Below are 8,805 nucleotides of genomic sequence, written 5' to 3'. Positions count from 1 at the left end.
ACGAAACCCAGATATAGCAGTGACATTGAGGAGGTTGTTTTCTCAGCAAATAAACTGTAGAACCACAGCTCACATCTTCCCCTTCAGAAAGAGATTGCCCTCAGCCATGAGCCTGTTATTCCCAAGTTCAGTTTGTTTTGCTCAGTTTTGTTTGTTTCTGTTGTTCATTTGCAGTTTTTCTGAAGAGGACATTAACAGACACACACAATGTGGAAAATATAAATGTTTTGCTTTCTAGAAATTCCATGGGACACAGCTGAAACCACTTCTATTCCTTTCTTGTTATTATATAAATATCTTCTGAAAAAAGGAAGAAAATTGGCAGGGCACTAAACTGAAGAGGCCTAGCATTTCTAGACCTAGTCTTCTCTTGCTATTTTCTATCCACATCCATCTTCTCCCTACAACCAAAGTTGAGGTTTACCTATATCCTCTTTTCCTCTACATTTCACAGTTGGTTAAAATTATTAGGATTACTCCTCCTTCCCTCCCTGTACCAATGTTATTCAAAAGGACTGGAGGGATGGCAGAGGAGAGGTTTGCCCAGTCCTTGGTCAGCTCACATCCCCAAACTCACCTGTGGCAAAACTCCCTGTGTTCCAGTGAACACGGAGATGATAACTTCAGCTCAGGTTTCCCTGCTCCTTAACTCATGCTTATAGCCCTGGATGGCCTGAAAGGTGAAGCAGGGAATGCCCCTAGGAGGTGAGCCCTCTGTATCCAACAAGACATGGCTCCAAGCCAAACCCCAGGATGGAACACATTTCATCCTTGCTCACTGAAATGATCTTACCTTATTATTATGAGATCCATTAAAGGAGAGACTTAGTGCTAGATGGCAGGGTAGGAACAAAGTGCTTCTCTACGTGAGCTGTTTATTGGGTAACTAAGGTTATCTTACACCAGTAAGCTGGACATGGTGATGCATGCAACCTAGGAAGAAGATGCTGAAGCCCCTTAGGGCAATGCAGGTGAGGAATCCTGTCTGCTGACATTTATCAGGGTATTACTTTTCTCTACATCAGGGTATTACTTTTCTCTACCTATATCCTCCACAACTGTAGCAGGACTAGGTTAGTTGCCTGGCTGCTGCTGCCTTTGGTGGGGTAATGTCTGTGGTCATCACAATGGCAAAAGCAAGGGTGGGTCTTTATCTGGTGTTTGTCCAAAGACCTGTGGAAGGAAGATGCAGTTTCTGCCCCCAAAGACTGCAGAACATGGCAAAGGATCCCTGTGCCTGGCCTCTGCTAAAATGCAGGAGGATATGGGGCCAAGAGGCTGTGGCAAGAAGGTTCCTCAAAAGGCTGAGCCATTGCAGAGTCCAAACAGGTACAGGAATTACAGGAGGCGACCATCTATCAGAGACTGCATAGCTCAGTGGCAGACCCTCGAAATTCACAGGGAAAATTGTTTTGTCCCAGATGTGAAACTGAATAAAGAAATATGGAATTTCCCACCAATATCCCCTTTTTGTATGTGTACTAAACCACCAAGTGAGGAAAACTTAATGTGTCAATATGAAGGATATATCAAGGTGTGAAAGAGCTGCTGACTTTCAGAGCAACTGACTGCTACAGCTGGTCACTTCCCCCAATGAGTCCAGGGCTGACCACTGGTAAAGCATGGCTGAGGTAGTGCAGGAGGGAGGTAGTACATGACCTTTAATTCAACAGTTAGAGGAAACTGCCTGCAAGAATGCAGGAGAAATTAGAAGAATTAACTTTGTTCTGTTCATGTTAGATGTCAGTCTAGTTCTTTCAGGAAAGCACATGGCAATTCCCATAAACAACCGATGCATTTAAAGGCCTTTAGCTAGAAGTCTGGTCACATTCTATCCCACTTTTCCTGACCTTGAGCCTTAATTAGAAGGTCTCTGATTTATGACTAAACAGCACAATTGCATAAAGCAGAGGAGAAAGGCATCCAGACATAACTAGATTTACTCTAAATGTGAATGTTTGTGCATGTACTGATAAGCACCAGGATAATGAGGTGGTACATTCCAGATCTCTGTATATATTAGTGCAAAGCAAATGGCCCCAGGTGGTTTCTGAAATGAACAAAATCCTGCTCTCTATCTGGAACTGTTAATTGTTAACTACTCAGGCTTACATTCCTCTTACTTCACAAATTAAACCCACTTGTCATCTGTTATTGATTTCATAGCTTTAACATTCAGGGAAGGAAAACAGACTGGAGAAGAAAAAAAAGAAAACCTGTGTCAGGAAGTGCTCCACTGTGTGTGCAGTATAATAAAAGGCCTACAAACAGATTATCTCTTTGGCATTGTCCAGCCTCCTTATCCTTTACTCTGAGTGGAAAACAGCAGAAGAAAAAGGAGTTGTGTTTTGCAGAGGCAGATGAGCTCTGACGAGAAAGCATTCCTCCCATGGTGCCCTGAGTACATCTGCACTCTCTCTAAGCAGCACACATAAGGGCAGCACTAAAATGTAATTGCTGAACAAGGCATAAAACTCAGTTTAAGTTTTAGCAGCCCAGGGGGGTGATCGTGGCCCTGGGATCCACCCCCCCTGCTTCCCTGTGCACCTGCTTATGCCAGGAAGGGAACAGGGGGGTTATTCTCCAGTAATTCCCTTTTTATAGACCAACCTTCACTTCTGAGTGTGCTCTCTCAGGACTCTGGGAACATTCTGCAGATATCTGGCTTCTCCAAGCAGAAAGTTTTGAGTGCAACACAACTTGGCTGCATTTCTGCCAAGTGCTGTGACCTCTGATTTTCTTCAGCACATTTTTTAAACATTTTGGACAAATGTAACTACAGAGTTTCTGAATTCAGATGTAATCCAAAAAATGGTCACCTGTCCAGTGCAGAGATCCCCCTGTAGCAATCAATCCACAGTAATGCCCATCACCCTTTCACTTTGATGAAGTCCAAGGACCAACATTCAAGTCCCCAGTCCTTTATAGAAAATAGAAAGGAGGTAGGACATCCACCTCCTGATAGTGCAAAGATTTGCAGCATGGCCTCTCCTCTCCCTTACACTATTGCTATTTCTGGAAATCCAGGCTTCACTCCTTAAAATGAGATTCCATTTCTGTAGTCACAGTGGGCCTAAAACCAGATGCTACTAAACAGTGTGTTGTTAGCTGCAACTCTTTGGAGATGGATTCTGAGGTTGTATTTGGCCTGTAATTAAGGTATAATAAAATCTGTCATTTATCAAACCTAAATGCAGTAAGAATATCCCTCCTTTGACGAAGCAGTAGTGTGTACACATCCCAGCAAGTACAGCACCAGTGGAAGAAGGATAAACAGAGAAGTGTAATCAAAGAGAACTCAGCTGCAAAGGAAAAGTGAAACCAACACCTCAACCACAGGCAACACAGTAAAAGTAAAGAAAGCAAAAGTGTGTGGGCACAATTTTCTGTGTAATATTACCTCACAGCTTAAGCTTATTTAGTAGTAGCAATGCCAAGTGTAGGGTTACTTGTAATATATGGGGTCAATATTTTTGCAGACTTTCCTTCTTCCAGTTTGTGAACATTCAGCATGGTACTTTGAATTTGAGAAAGTCCCTTTACCTAAGATATTCCCTTGCTTTTTAATCCTAGAAAACTTTGTTACTTTTACTGTTTTCCTGTGAATTCAGACTTTTCTTTAGCTTGTTGGGACTCTCTTCAGGACTATACATTTTGCATTCACTCCCTGACACCAAGCAGCTACAGCAAAATAACTAGTGGTTTGACAAAAACTTTGAATGAGACGGTGTCATGGTTTAACCCCGGCTGATAATTAAGTACCACACAGCTCCTCACTCACTCCCCCCTCACCCAGAGGGATGGGGAGGAGAATCAGAAAGGCACGTAAAACTCGAGGGTTGAGATAAGAAAAATTTAATAATTGAAAAAAATTAAGATGAAAGAACAATAAGAATAACAATAACAATTATAATGAAAAGGAGGGAGAGGGGGAGAGGAATGAAATACAAAGGTAAGGGAGGAAGGAAAACACGTGATGCACAATACAATCACTCACCACCCTCTGAATGATAAGCTGTCAGTCCCCGAGCAACGATAGCAGGTGCCAGCCAACCCTCCCAAGTTTATATAGCAAGCATGATGTCCCATGGTATGGAATACCTCATTGGCTAGTTCAGGTCACCTGTCCTGGCTGTGTCCCCTCCCAATTCCTTGTGCCCCTCCAGCCCTCTGGCTGGCAGGGCCCAAGAAACTAAAAAGTCCTTGATTTAGCATAAACATTACCCAGCAACAACTAAAACCATCAGTGTTCTATCAACGTTGTTCTCACATCATAGCCAAAACACAGCACTGTACTAACTACTAAGAAGAAAATTAACTCAGTTCTTTCTGAGGTGCCATGTCACCACAAGACTTGGCTTTCAAGGCCTAGGATAGTGTTTTGGGCTACAGCATGGGGCACAGGGTATGTTTCCAGCATTGTAAGCACATGGTGCTTGCCTTGATGGGTCTGTGGGAGTGCGATATAGTCAATCTGCCAAGCCTCCACATATTTATATTTCAGCCATCATCCTTCATACCAAAGAGGCTTTAACCACTTGGCTTGCTTAATTGCAGCACATTTCACATTCATGGATTACCTGTGCAATAGTGTCCATGATCAAGTCCATGCCTTGTTGCCAGGCCCATCTATATGTTGTACCTTTTCCTTGTTGGCCTGAAGGGGCCACCAGGCAATCAATAATTCACCCTTATGTTGCCAATACAGATCCACCTGAGCCACTTCGATCTTGGCTTCTTTATAATACCTGCTGATTGTTTAGATGTTCTTCAGTGGCCCAACTCTTGGGTACATGAGCATCTACATGATGTACATCTACAATCAGGTTCTCCACCTGAGCAGCGATATCATGCCATAATACGGCAGAACAGATGGGTTTACCTCTACATTGCCAATAACTCTTCTTCCCTTGCTGTAACCACCCCTAAAAGGCATTTGCCACCATCCATGAATCAGTGGAGAGGTAAAATATTGGCCACCTTTCTCGTTCAGCAACATCTAAAGCAAACTGGATAGCTTTCACTTCTGCAAACTGGCTCGATTCAGCTTCTCCTTCAGCAGTTTCTGCAACTTCTCATAGGGGACTCCATACAGCCGCCTTCCACCTCCGATGCTTTCCTACAATACGACAGGACCCATCAGTAAACAAGGCATATTGCTTCTCATGTTCTGGTAGTGCATTATACAATGGGGGTTCTTCAGCACGTGTCACCTCTTCCTCTGGTAACATCCCAAAATCTTTACCTTCTGGCCAATCCATAATAATTTCCAAGATTCCTGGATGACTGGGATTTCCTATTCTAGCTTGTTGTGTAATTAATGCGAGCCACTTCCTCCATGTAGCATCAGTTGCATGATGTGTAGAGGAAACCCTCCCTTTAAACATCCATCCCAGCACTGGTAACCAGGGCACCAGAAGGAGCCGTGCTTCAGTACCAATCACTTCTAAAGCAACTTGAACCCCTTCATAAGCTGACAATATTTCTTTTTCACTTGGAGTACAGCGAGCCTCTGATCCTCTGTATCCCCGATTCCAAAAGTCCAAGGGTTGACCTCGAGTCTCCCCTGGTGCTTTCTGCCAGATGCTCCAGGTAGACCTATTCTCCCCTGCTGCAGTATAGAGCACATTCTTTACATCTTGCCCAGTCCAAACCAGCTCAAGATCTACTGCTTGAACTATCACCCATTTAATTTGTTCAAAAGCTTGTCGTTGCTTAGGACCCCATTTAAAATCATTCTTCTTTTGGGTCACATGATAAAGAGGGCTTACAATCATACCGTAGTTTGGAATGTGCATTCTCCAAACACCGATGACACCTAAGAAAGAAATTCTTTCTTATGAGTTGGTGGAGACATAGCTGTTATTTTGTTGATCACATGCATTGGGATCTCACTATGTCCATCTTGCCATTTTATTCCCCAAAACTGAATCTCTCATGTGGGTCCTTTGACTTTACTTTGTTTGATGGCAAAACCTGCTTTCAGGAGGATCTGGATAATTTTCTCCCCTTTCTCAAAAACTTCTTTTGCTGTATTGCCCCATATGATGATATCAATGTATTGCAGATGTTCTGGGGCTTCACCCTGTTCCAATGCAGATGGCACTGTGTTTCTACCCCTGGGGCAGTTGATTATGGGTGTATTGGATGCCCCTCCAAGTGAAGGCAAACTGTGGCCTGAACTCTGCAGCCAAAGGGATCAAGAAAAACACATTTGCAATATCAGTAGTGGCATACCATATGGCTGCCTTTGATTCCAGTTCATATTGAAGTTCTAGCATGTCTGGTATGGCAGCACTCAATGGCGGTGTGACTTCATTGAGGCCACGATAGTCCACTGTTAGTCTCCATTCTACATTAGACTTTTGCACTGGCCATATGGGGCTATTAAAGGGTGAATGGGTCTTGCTGATCACTCCTTGGCTCTCTAGTTGGCAAATCAGCTTATATATGGGAATCAGGGAGTCTCGGTTGGTACGGTATTTCCACCAGTGCACCATAGTAGTAGCAATCGGCACCTGCTGTTCCTCAACTTTCAGTAACCCCACCACAGACAGGTCTTCTGAGAGGCCAGGCAAAGTAGAAAACTGCTTAATTTCCTCTTTGTCCAGGGCAGCTATACCAAAAGCCACACTTTCAGATCCTTGAAATACCCTCTCCTAAGATAGTCTATGCCAAGGATACATGGAGCCTCTGGACAAGTCACAATGGGATGTTTTTGCTACTCATTCCCAATCAGGCTTATTTCGGCCTCCAATACAGTTAGCTGTTGAGATCCCTCTGTAACTCCAGAAATACTAATGGGATTTGCCCCTTCATAGCTTGATGGCATTAGGGTGTACTGTGCACCTGTATCTACTAGAGCTTTATATTCCTGTGGGTCTGATGTGCCAGGACATCGGATCCACACAGTACAGTAAACCCAGTCATCCCCATCCTGCTCCTGTCTGGAGGCAGGGTCCCCCTAACCCTGGTCGTAGGATTCCCCACTAGGATGACAAGTGGTGTGAGGCGGATGTAGCATGGAGTAGTTCTGCTCACTTGTGTCTTGCCAGAATGGATTAGAATTCCTTTTCACAGGATCAAGAGTAAAGTCAGCCCTATCAGTCTGTCTGGGAAACTGTCCTCTGGAGACTGGAGCAGCAACCTTCCTGGAAGACTCCTTATTTGTGATTGTTTTTCCTCGTAATTCATGCACTCGTGCCTCCAGGACTGAGGTAGGTTTTCCATCCCACCTCCTCATGCCTTCTCTGTGGCCCTGCAGGTAAAACCACAGGGTGCCCCATGGTGTGTATCTTCTATATTCTCCCTCCCAAACAGAAGGGTGTCTAGAGTTGATAGCTGAGATGCGGGTCTGTATAGGTGGAGAGTAGGATATATCTTCATCAAGTCCCTGGACCAGCATCTCCATAGCTGAGATGATGAAGGTAGAGACACTATCTTCATAGTCCTGGAGATGGCAAACCGCTTCATCCACTGTTGGTCATGCTTTGTGTCTCCAGCCCATTATTGCCAATGAGTTGGCATATGATGATGGTACACTCTATCCCAGCCAAAATCAGGACAGATGGACAGCTGACATCCTTTGGGAGATCTCCTGTAGGTCCAGGTTTTTTTCTTCTGCATATTTTAATTTTCTGATCCCAAACCCCAACATTTGGAAAGTAACACACCCTTACCATGCTGTGACTCTGTAGTCTGTCTTGCCAGCCAGCAGTCCATTCCCCATGCTAGCATGGTGCATCACAGCTCTCTTGCAATCTGTAACTGGATTCATTCCACCATGTCACAGATTCAGGTGTACCCTGTCACACAGCATGTGTATATGCTTTGGTATGGGCTCATTTTCCACTTCTTCCTATCTCTTTGGGAGCAGAGACCCAAGGAAGTGGGTAGTATTGAATCACAGTCCCAGACGGGGGGGTCCCTGTCTCAGTTCTGTCACCATGGAGTGGTTGCCTATGTCCACTCCTGATGTAACCACAGGGCTTTCAGTAACACAACTGGCAAGTAAGACATCAGTATAACAATGCTTTAATGGACTCAAAATGTTTTAACAATTAAAGGAACTAAATTAACCATGTGGAGAGGGTGTTCCCTTCTCTACAGGAGCAGACCCTGCATACCTACACAGCATCAGATGCAAATGAGTAATGATAATCTGTTGGAGGAGAGATTAATGTTTTCAGGATAGTTTGGGGAACCAAATCTCTTTTGATTGTGAACCATTTCAGATACCAATTGCTTTGGATAAATTAGTTTGAACCAAATTTAATTAAAATCATGTCATTTTCTGAATGCTTGCCAGCCACAGGTAACTGGTATTTGATTTGGACTTGGCAGCACATATCAGACCATCTTGCCCTTGTGACCAAGAAGGTCAATGATGTCCTGGGATGCATTAGGAAGAGTGTGGCCAGCAGGTCGAGGGAGGTTATCCTCCCCCTCTACTCTGCCCTGGTGAGGCCACATCTGGAGTATTGTATCCAGTTCTGGGCTCCCCAGTTCAAGAGAGACAGAAAACTACTGGAGAGGGTCCAGCAGAAGGCTACAAAGATGATGAGGGGACTGGAGCATCTCCCTTATGAGGACAGGCTGAGAGAGCTGGGCCTGTTTAGCCTGGGGAAGAGAAGACCAAAAGGGCATCTTATCAATGCATACAAACATCTTAAGGGTGAATGTCAAGAGGATGGGACCAGGCTCTTTTCAGTAGTGCCCAGCGACAGGACAAGGGGCAATGGGCACAAACTGAAACACAGGAAGTTCCATCTGAATGTTAGGAAGCACTTCTTTACTTTGAGGGTG

This window comes from Falco peregrinus, chromosome W, assembly GCF_023634155.1.
Source record: "Falco peregrinus isolate bFalPer1 chromosome W, bFalPer1.pri, whole genome shotgun sequence".
Lineage (NCBI taxonomy): Eukaryota > Metazoa > Chordata > Aves > Falconiformes > Falconidae > Falco > Falco peregrinus.
This window is presented reverse-complemented; position numbering follows the sequence as displayed.